Source organism: Hyperolius riggenbachi, chromosome 4 (assembly GCF_040937935.1).
Source record: "Hyperolius riggenbachi isolate aHypRig1 chromosome 4, aHypRig1.pri, whole genome shotgun sequence".
NCBI lineage: Eukaryota > Metazoa > Chordata > Amphibia > Anura > Hyperoliidae > Hyperolius > Hyperolius riggenbachi.
In genome coordinates, this window is record NC_090649.1 from 268,846,098 (window position 1) to 268,860,388 (window position 14,291).

The following is a 14,291-nucleotide window of genomic DNA, read 5'->3' on the forward strand; positions in this document are numbered from 1 at the left end:
TACATACCTGGGGCTTCTTCCAGCCCCATAAGCCTGGATCACTCCCACGCCGCCATCCTCCGCTTCCTGGATCCGCCCGTACCGGGTCCCGTCACTTCCGGCGGACGCGGCCAATTGTCCGCATCACAGGGGCTCCCAGCATACCCTTACGCGTGCGGCTGCGCAGTATGCAGCCACACGCGTAATGGTATGCTGGGAGCCCCGGTGATGCGGACAATTGGCCGCGCGCTGACGCCGACTGGCTGAAACTATGGGACCCGGAACTGGCTGATACAGGAAGCGGAGGACGGCGGCGTGGGAGCGATCTGTGCGTATGGGGCTGGAGGAAGCCCCAGGTATGTATAAAAGCTTTTTCCTGGCGTCTCTGGTTCCCTTTAAAGAATTACACAAAATAAAATGAAAAATAAAACTTTACAAGTTTTTGATTCTAAATCCACACGGGCTGCTTACAGAAGATTGCAGACAGTCATTAACAAAAACATACATTTGTATTTGCCTGAGATATGGGTGAATGTGGCAGCATATCTTAAAGTACAGCAATATTTTTATTACTATTGGCAGCAGTGTACAGCATGCTACACAATCAGTGAAACTCGCGGTACAATGCAATTCGTGGTGTTACTACGGTATCGCATGTTATACAAGTAACGTAACACTCGTTGCCATCGCGTCACCTGTATACCGTGAGTCACGCTAGTTGCGTAACATGTGATACACTGCTGACGGTTGTAACGGTAATATTGTCATATTTACTACATAGTGCTATTAGGGCTTTTGGCTGAAGTGGGGGAGGCAAAAAGCATACAAAAAGCAATTCTATATGGAAGAAGAAAACTACTATATGCAATTCACTTTTTCATTTGAGTTTTCTCCTAGGTGAATTTATAAAAATGCATTTTTAATCAGCGGCAAGCAAGAAAGTATTCAAAATAATTTTAATAGTAGTTTTTCAACTACTATTTTGGTACTTTTTCAGTTCCAAAAGGCTGAAAAGTTATTTTAAATACAAGATGAAAACTTATCTTTTAGGAGAAAACTCAGGAGAAAAAGTGAATTGCAAATGGCCCCTGGTGGCTACTAGTCCATTGCCCACTAGGGTTAGTGGCCCATAATTCCTTGCGAGGTGCTCTGGAAAAGACCCATAGCCACTTACACTCCACTGGCTTGTGAACATAAGAAATGCTTCAGCAAAACACAGGAGTGGAAACATCATGCACCAACATTTGTATACTTCATAGGAGATAGTAAGAGTGTGTTCCATGCTACACCCAATATGAGTAGGGACAAACCAGACAACAGATTATAGTGGCACCGTTAGTCAGTTTACACGGTGACTGCAATAACTGTCAAACAAAAAATACTTGTTTTCATACAGTAAGTACTAGCTGAATATGAGTTACTGATTATACGAAGAGGAAGCTGTGTTAGCCAAATTTACTTACTTTATTTATTTCACACAACTATAAAACACTGACACATTATTTACAGTGCTTTAGAGAGAACATTAATCTAAGCATATAATTTACTGTCCCTCAATGGAATTTACAATCTAGTGTCCCTTCCACATTTAGAAGCAATTTGGGGAGAAGGCTACTTTACCTACCAGTATGGATTTGTGGGAATCAAAATCTAGATATTGTTTTGTGTGGCAATGAATGAAATCCAGAATTTCAGAGCAGCAAGTCCAGAGTGAAGTGGAGTATTCTGGAATGTTTGTGGTAGAAATAATACAATGTTATTCTTAGGCACCTGTACCCATGACATGTACTTCCGCCCGCCGATGCCCCCAATGGTATAAATGTGCCCCAAGTGTGTGCATTTATACATTACCCGTCCTGTAGCAGACTCAGCGCGGTGACCATCCATCTTGCCTGGTTCTAACAGCCGCATACACCAGTACACGCTAGTGGTGCGTAGCTTCTGACTTCGGACGCTATGCGCCACTAGCGTGTATGAGTATATGCGGAACCCGGCGAGTTGGATGGACACCGCGTGGAGGCTGACCCCGGACAGGTAATGTATAAATGCACACATGGGGGGCACATTTATACATTGTAGCGGCAGTGGCGGGGGTTTCCTCGTTTCGACGCTCATTCCAAAATTGGTCGTCATACCGCCGCAAATCTGACCAACCAGCTTCAACCCAACATCTTGCAGCATGAGCGATCCACAATGTGACTAATTTTAATCCTGAAATTGTCCGCTTTGTCGGTCGGGCATGCACTTGGCAGCACCGATTTTCATCCACTTTGATTATACTAATCAAACTGGATAGTCGATCGGCCACCAAGTCGCCTGATGTATAGCCACCTTAACATATTCAGTGCGTTGGGATGCCGCATTCCATTAGGTTGCACTGGCCACATAGGTTTTACATTGAAGTGTGACTTTCTGCATTAGAATGTGCCCGTTAGGTTGCAACGCACCACTGTGAGCATAGCGTTAAAGGCATCAGGCAATTTAAATTACAGCTGATTTACTTACCTGGGGCTTCCTCCAGCCCCTTGCAGCTGACTGTCCCACACTGACAACTCCATTCACAGCCACCTACCTGGCACGGGGCAGAGCCCTGCGCAGTACGCCAAGGACAACGTGGGCTTGATTGACAGCGGCACTTCACGCAGGAGCAATAAGGACGACCTCGAGGTCGTCCTCTGGACCATGCAGGGACCCCGAGCTGCGAACGGAGCTGTCAGCGTGGGACAGTCAGCTGCAAGGGGCTGGAGTAGGAACCCCCAGGTAAGCAAATCAGCTCTAATTTAAATTGCCTGATGACTCCTTTAAGTGACAAGCGGAATAACACTCTATTTACCAGTTTTTGGAGCTCCACTCTCAAAGAAATGTTTCCTAGCTAAACTAAATATGTTGATATATAACTGAGCTGATCATAAATGACTTGACCTTTTTTTTTCATATTCACCAGAAAGGTTTCCTATGCAATGTCTGCTAGTTTACAGCATGCGGCACTTCATTATAGGTGTTAAACCAGGTAGATGTTTTACAAAATGATTACAGCCACAATCTGCTCCTGTTTTCCAGGTTCAGGCTTAGGAAATAAAAAATAAAGTTGTAAAAATACCTTTAACTTTCACAAAGGTTTCTCATGATTTCCTTTACAGCAGGCACAGGCCATAAAAAAAGATTCCACCACTCAGCCACACCCTTTCAGTGCCCCACAACAGGTGCTGATGACAAATTCTGTGCCTTTCATTTCATTCAAAAACCTTCATTAGGAGATATTTACAGCTCAGAGGACAATTTGGTGTTATGGCTGCAAATTTAGTAGATAGTCACAGCTTTTCATCAGAAGTTCAGTTTTGTAACAGATTGTATCATTTCCCAGTTAACATTTGTCAATTTAGTAAGCACATTGTTGTTGCTTATTCATCGAAGCATGGGGGTGGTTCAGCCTTTGTGCTTTCCAGAAGACAATTCTTCTGCAAAAATAAAAAAGTAAAGACAGCATTTCAAGAGTGGACTATCCATGATTTCTCTTAATCACTTGCTACTTTCCTACCAATCGCTGCTTAGTGGTAAGAGACTGCATTGAAATGTATCTAGCCCCAACATTAGGGGACACCTTTAAAGTGGACCTGAACTCTTGCACAGGACAGAAGGAAAACATAAAGAAAGGCACCCAGTATATATTTAGAGAGTTTAGACTGTCTAATTCCCCCTCATCTGTGACTAATCCAAACTGTAATTTGATCTCTCAGCTGTGTCAGCTTGCTTCCTTAGCAGAGCAGCTAATTTGTAAACACAGGATGTTAACTCTATGTCTGCTTCCATGAAAGCAGGAAGTATACACAGATTTATTGCAGGATTTGTATCAGCTCTTACAAAGAATTTATTTTTCTTTATGGCTGCTTTCTCACCAAGACGTTGCGTTTAGGGGACGTTATAGGGCACATAACGTGCCCCTGACGCAATGCCTGGTGGTGTTGGAGCAGGACACTACCAAGAGCCGCGTTACAAGCAGCTCTTGGTGCGCCTGCTCTGTCGGAGGCGCTGCGGAGACCACGTGAGTGGAGCTCTCCGCATCACGTGGTCCCGCCAGCCAATCAGCGGCCGCTCCAAGAAGTAAACACTGCAAGTGCAGTGAATGTCAAGTAGCCATGTGCCTGGCTACGTAGCGGCCTCTCCCCGCCTCCTCTGCGCCCCTGAAATAAAAATAAAAAACATACTGAGCATGTGCAAACTGTCTAACGCGGCTTAAGCGTTAGACTGTTTGCAGTCTATGACTACCCTAACTACATAACAATGACAGTGAAACCTACTTTTCATTGACTGTATAGTTCACTGTATATGTTACGGCCAGAACCCGAAGTGTGGCCACTTCTAGTTCTGGCCGGCCACTTCGGGTTCTGGCCGGCCAATGTGCGAAGTGGCCGCAGCGCAGCAGCCAATGTTAGAAATGGAAAGTTTACATTTATTTTACAGCCGTCTCGCTGCGGCCAAATGTATTAAAAGTTGTTTAATTTAATTAAATATAGCCGGCGGCGATGTGATAGATGAAGCCGCCGGCTTTTGCACTGCCTCCTCCTCCTCTCCTCCTCCCCCCCCCCCCCCCGCCTCTCTCCTCTCCCTGCCTCCTATACGACATACGGAGCAGCCGGGCGGGGACACGCGTGTCCCCGAGAGTCGTTCGTCGCGGCAGGGGAATCCTGCCGTTCCTGCAGAGCGGGTGCTGGCAGAAACAATGTCTGCAGCCTCCCCGCTCTGCTTCCCCCTGCCGCAACGAACGACTCTCCCGGCGGCTCCGTATTGTATGGAAGGCGGGGACAAGGAGAGAGGCGGGGGGGGGGGGAGAGAATCGGGGGGAGGCAGTGCGAAAGCCGGCGGCTTCATCTATCACATCGCCGCCGGCTATATTTCATTAAATTTAAGCAACTTTTAATACATTTGGCCGCAGCGAGACGGCCGTAAAATAAGTGTAGCTTTGCATTTCTAACATTGGCTGCTGCGCTGCGGCCACTTCGCAAATTGGCCGGCCAGAACCCGAAGTGGCTGGCCAGAACGCGAAGTGGCCACACTTCGGGTTCTGGCCGTAACATATACAACACACGCATAACGTGGTACTTTTCCATTCCATTGCACTCCTGCTGATACAGGTAGTGCAACACAGCAGCCACTGTGAAAGTATGCTATGTAGTGACTAATTTGTGATAAAATCTGTAAACAAGTTTGTGTTTGATGCGCACAGTATGCTTCACTTCAAACGAACGTGCAGCGTTACTATGTAATGCAACGTGGGCACTGTGAACAGCCCATTGATTTTTCATTGCTGTGCGGTGGGGTGCGTTACAGGCTGCACTAACGTGTGCCTGTAACATCCCCCTGTGAAACCAGCCTAAAGGTTATTATGCTGTTGCTTATCTTTTAGAGTAGAGAGGAAGTTCTGAGTTTAGGTCTGCTTTAATCAGGTAAAAATTAGAATGTGAGCTCTTCTGTGGGACAGATAAGCTACATGCACGTGCCGTTTCTGTTGCATTTAATTGTTAATGTATCGTAAGGGTGACAGTTTTGAACTGTATGGATGCACTGCTCGGTGAAAGTGGTTTTATGGAGAGGAGTAGCAAATGAGCAAGCAGCAGCAGCCTGTGGAGTGGGGGACAAAAGAAGACAATGCTCTAATTCGGCATTAGATGTTTAAAGATCAACCATGGCAAATCACTAAAGATGTCATGGAGCAGCTGTACGCATGCTAGCATCTAGACCAACACACCCCAAAATGATTGGTTCAGCCAGGTTTTTACCAGTGTGTGATCGAAGCTTTAGCGACATGACAATGTATTCTATGAAGCACTCCAGAAGAAACACCATGATATAAATGAAAAGCAATATTAATGGTAATCACTGGTCAGTATTCATTATATTAAAATACCATTGTAAAACTTCAAAGAGTTACTGGTTACTGTTACTGGTCACTGCTATATAGGCTACTTTTACACTGATGTGTTGCATATAATCACATGGCAAATGCAACGCCATTATACGGTACATTCACATCGGTGTGTTAGCAGTGCTATGCAAGGCCATTGGAATAACGCACGGCATGCTGTGTGGTACCAGACAACATGTGCCTGTACAGTTGTAGTGAAGCATATTTTTCCTGTACTGTATTTTTCAATGTATGCATTGCATCATCCCCAGTGCATTGCAATCCTGTTTGTATAGGATGTGCAATGCAGCACCCCAGTGTGAAACAAACCTATAGCTACATATCCACACTGTGATTTTTCAAGCATTTTCCCGAGACCACAATTTTTTTGTGGAACAAGCGATCCTTTCCATGATTTCGCAATGTGAGTACGTGTGCGCAATTAAGTGAACAACCTTTTGCAATGTGTGGTGATTATGACCGTCACAGTGGATTGAATCTTTAAGATCTCCAATGACTCCTGCACAAAGTGCTGCGATTATTTGAACTCTTGTTTGCACCCATCGTGTCCCATTGCATGTTCCTGCGGGTAAGAACAAGGATCGGGTAACGCTCGTTTGTTGGGTGGCTGAGGGTTCCCCCGATCCATCTTCCAGTAAGTACAGGCATTAACAGCTAAAAAAAAAATCTGACTACTGTATTCACAGCTGACTGCTGAAACATTTGGCTAACATGATATCTTTTTCATGGATGATTAGACACAAAATTGGTTGTTAGGACACAAATAAAGAAGTAAGTGAAATAGTTCTTGTTTCGCCTCACAATTTTGCCTGCTTTTTGTAGAATAGGTCCTCTTTCTACAAGACAAATGTGTGGCATGAAGTGTTTTAGGGAAGTAAGGGCCTAAACCAACTATATATTACAAAACTTGTACAAGTGATGAAACCAACCCAAGAGGTACTAGTGAGAATGGAGTAGATTAGGCTTTCACAAGCAGTAACAAGTGCTTCTAGACATTTCATAAAAACCACAGAACGTCTGTACAATCTGTTCAACCATATAGTGTTCAGTAGGAATGTAGTTCAAAGTGGATGCTGGCCTCAAGGTATTCAGAGACCCGGCAAAAATAGAAAGTGCTGGATCTTGGATTGTTTAATAATCCCTGTGGGGTATAGTTATAAAATGCTACTTTTTTTAAAGGAATTTGACATTTCCTATTTAATCATTTTAAAATTAGTTTTCATTAATCCAATACAGCTATATTTATAAGAGTGAGGGCTTTTCTTTTCAAGTGACAGAAAACCTTTTTCTTGAGGTATTGAGTTACATAATTATCTTAAAGCGGAGAAATTAAATTCCACTGAAATGCACTGAAGTGATAAAACAACAGAGAGCTGATGAAAAAAAGAAAGGAACAACAGACAGGAGTACAGGTAAAAGTACAGGTTTAATTTTGTTTTGTAGTAATTTATGACCCTACATAGGGGCTAGGCTAATCCAGATTGCAACAAGATTATTTTGAGACCATTATTCAGTTCAGGTCCATTAAAGAGGAACTGAAGTAAGAGGTATACGGAGGCTGCCATATTTATTTCCTTTTAATAAATACCAGTTGCCTGGCAGCCCTGCTGGTCTATTTCTCTGCAGTAGTATCTGAATAACACCAGAAACAAGCATGCAGCTAGTCTTGTCAGATCTGACTTTAAAGTCAGAAACACCTGATCTGCTGCATGCTTGTTCAGGGGCTATGGCTAATAGTATTAGAGGCAGAGGATCAGCAGGGCTGCCAGGCAACTGGTATTGCTTAAAAGGATATAAACTTGGCAGCCTCCATATACCTCTCTCTTCAGTTGTCCTTTAAGTCCAGGGGCGTAACAATAGACACTGCAAAGGATGCAGCTGCAGGGGGGCACCAGAAGTTGCAGGGGGCCCCGTAGGTAGAGAAGCTTCTTTTCCCTGTGCTGAGAGACTGACAACTAAGGGCACATAGAGAAAAATCTTTCTGCTCTCTGCACAATTGTTCTAATGACTGCATCTGCTCAGCCACTGAAAAGGAATCATACAAAGTTTTGTAAAAAAAGACTTGTAGACATTCCCTATTCAGTGTGCAGTAGGCTCTTGTGTACAGCACCCTGCCCCCAACCTCTCTATCCCGCCCCAAGTGCTCTGAACTGTAGTGATGCTGGAGGCGTCTGCAGATTCTGCTCCCTTAGAGATGGACAGAGTGAGTGTAATAAGCTGAGGCTGGGAGAACATTTGTCTGTGTGTTTTCTGTGTGTATTTTTCTGTATGCGTTTTCTGCACACCATGTGTGTCTGTATGTGTGAAAACATGCACTTTTTATCCCAGGAGCTAATGTTATTGATAGAGAAAATGCTCCCAGTTCTTCACTGCCATCTGTTTTTATCTGCATGGGGAAAGCACATTCAAGAGTTCACTAGCCAATTGAATACCATTAGTTCATATTGTCTTACCCTGACTCAACCTGGGGCTGTCTGCCATATTGGCTGACTTCAGCTTGCCAAGCGCAAATTGTCTCAGTGTTGGTGGGCCTGACTTTGGCTTGTACATCGTATGGCATAAATATTGCCTGTCCAAAGGGTGTCCCTGCGGCACAGGGACACACACGGACATAGGACGCAGAGACACAGGGGTTTTATTATAAAGGATGTGATGAAGAACAAAATACACAACAATTTTTTATAAACATTACCTGACCATACATACTTGTAAAGGGCTATCATATGAAACCCTCACGTTCTCTTTCCCCTTTATCCATGCCTGTCACAGGGCTGTATGTGTTTATAAAAGATGGCCATAGGCTAATATTTATCTTTCTAAACCTGCATCTCCTCTCAACACAAGGCAAACCTGCCTTTTGAAATTCCAATCATGCCCATCGGAAGCCCTGCTTGAACTCTTCTCCATCAGCTAAACGCCAGCATTTGGCCACAACACACACCACTAGGGAGAAGAATTCCCAGCTTGCACAGGAAAAGCAAATACATTTTCACAGCTTCACCTGTCTCTCATGTACTATTTAAATGGCGGCTTTTTTAAAGAGAATCTGTATTGTTAAAATCGCACAAAACTAAACATACCAGTGTGTTAGGGGACATCTCCTATTACCCTTGGTCACAATTTCGCCGCTCCTCGCCGCATTAAAAGTGGTTAAAAACAGTTTTAAAAAGTTTGTTTATAAACAAACAAAATGGCCACCAAAACAGGAAGTAGGTTGATGTACAGTATGTCCACACATAGAAAATACATTCATACACAAGCAGGCTGTATACACCCTTCCTTTTGAATCTCAAGAGATCATTTGTGTGTTTCTTTCCCCCTGCAGCTATCTTCCACTGAAGTGTCAGGCTGTTTCTTCCTGCAGAGTGCAGACAGCTCTGCCTATATGTAATTCCTCAGTATTCCTCATTACTATGTGAAAGCCCAGCCAGCTCAGAGGAGGATTTATCCAGCTTGTAAAAGATAAGAGAGAAGAGAGAAGCTGCCCTAATCTAAATAATACACAGGCAGTGTGCAGAGAGGGGCCTGGAGGGGGGAGATGCATCACAGAACCACAACACTGAAGAACTTGGCAGCCTTCCAGACACAGGCTGACAAGTCTGACAAGAGAGAGATAAGTTGATTTATTACAGAGATGGTGATAGTAGAACATGCTGCAGTAAGCCAGAACACACTAGAATAGCTTTTGGAACTTGTAGGTGGAGTTGAGCTGAAATTTTCATAATTTCGCATTATTATAATTACGCATGCGAAATTTGCGATTACGATGCGAAATTAGCGTAGCGAAATTGCCATTAAAATCGTAATTGAAAATACCGTAAGCGTAATTTTCAACGCGAAATTTCGCGTTTCGTTCATGCCGTAATTTCGCATTAAACGCTACCGTAATTTCGCGTTAAACCGTAACGCTCCGTATAATATAAAAAAGCCGCCGACTTTAAGGGTTAATAGCAAAGCCCCCTTAAATGCTAAGAGCCTCAAATTTGGAGAATATATTAAGGAGATCAGGAGGAATAAGAGGAAAAAATTTTTTTTCAAAAAGACCTTATAGTTTTTGAGAAAATCGATGTTAAAGTTTCAAAGTAAAAATGTATACATTTAAAAACCCGCCGACTTTAACGGTTAATAGCAAAGCCTGCTTAAAGTTTAGGAACACCAAATTCCTAGGGTATATTAAGGGGATCAGTGGGAATAAGAGGAAAAAAAGACAAGGGGGGGACAAGGGGTTAAAGAGGTCTGGGAGGGGGGACCCCACGTCGTTTTTTTTTTATATTTCCCACACTCAGAACGAAGTACCCTAGGAATTTGGTGTTCCTAAACTTTAAGCAGGCTTTGCTATTAACCGTTAAAGTCGGCGGGTTTTTAAATGTATACATTTTTACTTTGAAACTTTAACATCGATTTTCTCAAAAACTATAAGGTCTTTTTGAAAAAAAAAAATTTCCTCTTATTCCTCCTGATCTCCTTAATATATTCTCCAAATTTGAGGCTCTTAGCATTTAAGGGGGCTTTGCTATTAACCCTTAAAGTCGGCGGCTTTTTTATATTATACGGAGCGTTACGGTTTAACGTGAAATTACGGTAGCGTTTAATGCGAAATTACGGCATGAACAAATAACCATTGTAATGCGAAAATTACGCGAAAATTACGCTTACGCGAAATTTCGCGAAATCCTTCTTCATTACGATTATGTACTTACGGCCATAATCGTAATTACACTAATTACGCGAAATTTCGCGAAATCGTAATTAGGTCATTACGCTCATCTCTACTTGTAGGATGATAAAAAACAGGATGCAATTTTTGTTACGGAGTCTCTTTAAGGGAACTTGCATTCTGACTGTACTGTAGGTCCGCACTAAGCTAAGTAATATTACTGAGATGGCAACAGACTTCTCCTGTCCATGAATACATACCGCTAATGACACAGACAGATAGCAGCAATATTTACAGATTCCTTTACAATTTTCGCAAAAGATAATTATTGATCCATCTCTAATAACATTTCAAGTAATGTTGATAAAAAGCTGTTCTAACTTGCACACCTAAATATGAAAGTAGCTGAATAATAAGTAGAGATGGCCCGAACGGTTCGCTGGCGAACAGTTCCTGGCGAACTTCTGTGGTTCGCGATCGTGGTGAACCGGGAACTTTTCCGGAAGTTCGGTTCGCCCCCATAGTGCATCATGAGGGTCAACTTTGACCCTCTACATCACAGTCAGCAGGCACATTGTAGCCAATTAGGCTACACTCCCTCCTGGAGCCCCACCCGCCCTTATAAAAGGCAGGCAGCGTCAGGCATTGGACTCACTCGTGTGCCTGCAGTAATTAGGGAAGGGAAAGCTGCTGCAGACTCTCATAGGGAAAGCTTAGTTAGGCTCTTGTAGGCTTGTTAGCTTGCTCCTGGCTGATTGTTATTGCTAAAAAAAAAAAAAAAGCACCCCTCAACAGCTCTTTTGAGAGCTAATCTTATTCTTGTGATCTATTTTTTTTTTGGCCCACTTGCATTATATACAGCCTTGTCAGTCAGTGTCACTGTGCCTGTCCGGTACCAGTCTGTGTGTGACAGGTGCACATGTAATACCTATCACTGTATATACCTACTACCTGTTGTTCACTTCAGTGCACCCACCTACCTACGTGAGCGCACGCAGTGTCACTGTGCCTGTCCGGTACCTGTCTGTGTGTGACAGGTGCACATTGTAATACCCATCACTGCATATACCTAATACCTGTTGTTCACTTCAGTGCACCTACCTACCTACGTAAGCGCACGCAGTGTGATATACCACTCCGTGCATACCTGTTAACTGCACCTTTGTGACTGACTGCACATTGTATTAGTCAAGTCTGTGCATACCTTTCACTTCATCCCCCCCAATATGGGAAAAACAAAAGGAAGAGGCAGGCCACCTGGCAGGTCTGTTCGAGGTCACGCTGTCGTGATTTCATGCGACCCTCGACCAAAGTACAGTGTTCAGAAGAAGGCAAGTGCCATCAACCCCTAATATTGTCAGGACGTAGTTGACTATTTAACACAGAGCACCTCAACTTTCTCAGCTTCCGCACGGAAGCGTGACATATCTGACTCCTCCTGCTCTGATTCTGGCACCCCACTTAACACTCAGTCGGCCGCCACCACCAAAGTGCCATCACCCCAAGGCTCAGCCGTGTGGAAATTTTTGTGTGTGCCTGCCTTAGATGAGAGCAATACCATCTGTACTCTCTGCCACTGAAAATTGAGCCGTGGAAAGACCAAGACCCACATAGGAACAACTACCTTATGAAGGCACATGATTACAAAGCACAAACTGCAATGGAATGACCACCTGAGAAAAAGCAGCACACTAAAGCAAAGCCACACACCGCAGTGGAAGATACCATCACGCAATTTTTTCTCAAAAAAGGCGATACCTAAACTGTACCGTGATGTTGAAATGCAAGTGGTGACATCTCTGGCACACAGCGTTGGGTCAAGGGTCCATCTGACCACGGATGCCTGGTCTGCAAAGCACGTTCAGGCCTGCCCGACGACTAAGTCAGTCCCCACACACAGCATCTCTGCCTGCACGCCGTGTGACTGCCTGCCCCAAGACTAAGTTGGTCCCCACACAACATCTCTGCCTGCAGGCCGCTTGACTGCCTTCTCCGCCACCACCAACAGGGTCCACCAGGACTCCAGGCGGATTCCTGAATTTTTAAGGCCGCTGTAATAGTTTTTCTGGTGCGTGTACATGCCTGCCTAATTTTTCTGGCTGCACTGTGGCTGCAACAACAAAACAAAAGGCATGTACACAGCGGCGTACCTAGGGTATTTGGCACCCGGTGCTGGTTATCCACAGTCACCCCCCCCCCCCCCCCCCCCGGGCTGTGGAGTCGGTACAAAAATCTTCCGACTCCTCAGTTTATGAAACCACGACTCCAACTCCGACTCCGGGTACCCAAAATAGCTTCCACTCCGACTCCTTAGTCTTAATACTTAACAGGGCTGTGGATTTTGTACCAAAATCACCCGACTCCTCAGTTTATGAAATCAACGACTCCAACTCCAGGTGCCCAAAATTGCCCAGACTCCGACTCTTCGACTCAGACTCCACAGCCCTGCCCCCCCGTAATTGGGGCTACGTTGCGCAAAAAATGTGTGTGGTCATATACCAAAATGTGGGTGTGGTCACGGGTGGAGACTAGTTTACATGAACTTAGCAATGGTGGGACATTAGATTAGGACAGTGGTGGCGAAAAGTCACTTATCTATCGCAAAGTGCCAACAGCAATTTAAACTAAATACAAACATTTTAACTCATACATGAACATTATGGAAAATCCAAGTTGAAAAAAAACTGTGAAGATAAACAATTTCATCCATCCTACTCCTGAAAAATGTATTTTTTTTTTTTTTTAAAACCCCCCCAGTTTTATTTTCTGTTTTAAAAAGCTAAAAAAAAAAAAAAAAAAAAGTAGGTTTAAAGGAGTTATCCGGGCAGTTTTAATAAAATGAACGCCCCAAGCTCCCAGGACCTCCCTCGCCGCATCTCTGCTCTCAGCCGTTCGCCGGAGGCTAAGAACTACTACCACCTGCGCAGTCCGCTCCGGCCCACGTGGCGGTGATTGACAGCGCCGATCGCGCAGGCGCAGTACAGAGCAACCTCCAGGTCGCTCTGACATCATCGCCGGGGACCGGGTCGGAGCTCCGGCGAACGGCTGAGAGCAGAGATGCGGCGAGGGAGGTCCTGGGAGCTTGGGGCTGGAGGAAGCCCCCGGTTAATTTTATTAAAACTGCCCGGATAACTCCTTTAGGGCTGGAACCCACAGGAGCGCTTTTGGCAGCACTGCGATACGCTAGCAGTTTGCCAAAACGCTGGGCTAATGTTAATGGATGGGGCAACTTCCACAGGAGCGTTTGCGTTTCTCAGAAACGCAAACGCAGGACATGCAGCATTTTGGGAGCGTTAGCGCTTCAATGTAAAGTATTGAAACGCTAGCAGAAACGCTCAGCAAAACCTAAACTGAGCGGTTTTGCTAGTGTTTTGCGGTTAAGCACACTGTAACAAAATGAAAAATAATTCACAGGACCAATCAGGATAAAAACGCAAAACGCAAAACGCTAGGCACCCGCTGGGGAAAAAAATACAATGTTGCAAAACACGACCAAAAACGCGCATGAATCCGCTTGCAAACCGCTCAGACAAAACGCTAGCAGTTGCGTTTTGCGTTTGCGGTTTTCAGTGGGTTCCAGGCCTCATGGTTACTGGATTTGTCTTTTTGGGGGCCTCAAGATTGCTGAATTTGTCTTGCTGGGGGCCTCATGATTGCTGAATTTGTCTTGTTGGGGGACTCATAATTTATTGGGGGCCTCATGATTGCTGAATTTGACTTGTTGGGGGCCTC